Consider the following 977-nt stretch of genomic DNA (forward strand, 5'->3'; position numbering starts at 1 on the left):
TTCCTTCCTTCCTTCCTTCCTTCCTTCCTTCCTTCCTTCCTTCCTTCCTTCCTTCCTTTCTTTCTTTCTTTTGTAATGTCATTGTCTTGTTTAAAAATCAGGGTAATAGAGGCCTCATAAAGAGAATGAGAGACGCTTTGCTCCTTTTGAAAATTTTTGAATAGTTTGAAAAGAATAGGTATTAATTCTTCTTTGAAAGTTTGGTAAAACTTGCTAATGAAGCCATCCGGTCCAGGACTTTTAGTTTTTGAAAATTTTTGTTTGCTGATTTGATGTAATTAGTGGTAATTGGTTGGTTATATTTTCTGTTTCTTCTTGACTCAGTCTTGGGTGATTGTTTCTAGGAATGTATCCATTTCTTCCAGATAGTCCAATTTGTTGATGAATAATTGCTCGTAGTATTTTCTTATGATCCTTTGTATCTCTGTGGAGTCCATAGTTATTTCTCCTCTTTCATTTCTAATTTTATTCATTTGGGCCCTCTCTCCATTTTCTTGATGAGTTTGGTTAATTTATCAATTTTGTTTATTCTTTCAAAAAATAACAGCTCTTGGTTTCATTGACTTTTTGCATTTTTTTTCTCGACTCCATTTCATTTATTTCCACTCTCATCTCTATTATTTTTTTTCCAACTTCTCATTTGTGAATTGTTAGCTGTTCTTTTTTCTAGTTCTTTTAAGTGTAAAGTTAGATTGTTTATTTAAACTTTTTCTTGTTTCTTGAGGTAAGCCTGTATTGCTATGAATGTTCCTCTTAGGACTGCTTTCTTTTTGTCTCACAAATTTTGAGTCATTGTGTTTTTATTTATATTTGCCTCTAGTTTTCTTTCGATTTCTTCCTTGATCTCATCGTTAATCTATTCATTGTTTAGTAGCATGTTATTTGGCCTCCATGTGTTTAAGTATTTTCTATTTTTTTTCTTGTAGTTGATTTCCATTTTCATGCCATTGTGGTTGGAGAAGACACTCAATAAGTTT

Source organism: Pteropus vampyrus, unplaced genomic scaffold (genome assembly GCF_000151845.1).
Source record: "Pteropus vampyrus isolate Shadow unplaced genomic scaffold, Pvam_2.0 Scaffold752, whole genome shotgun sequence".
Lineage (NCBI taxonomy): Eukaryota > Metazoa > Chordata > Mammalia > Chiroptera > Pteropodidae > Pteropus > Pteropus vampyrus.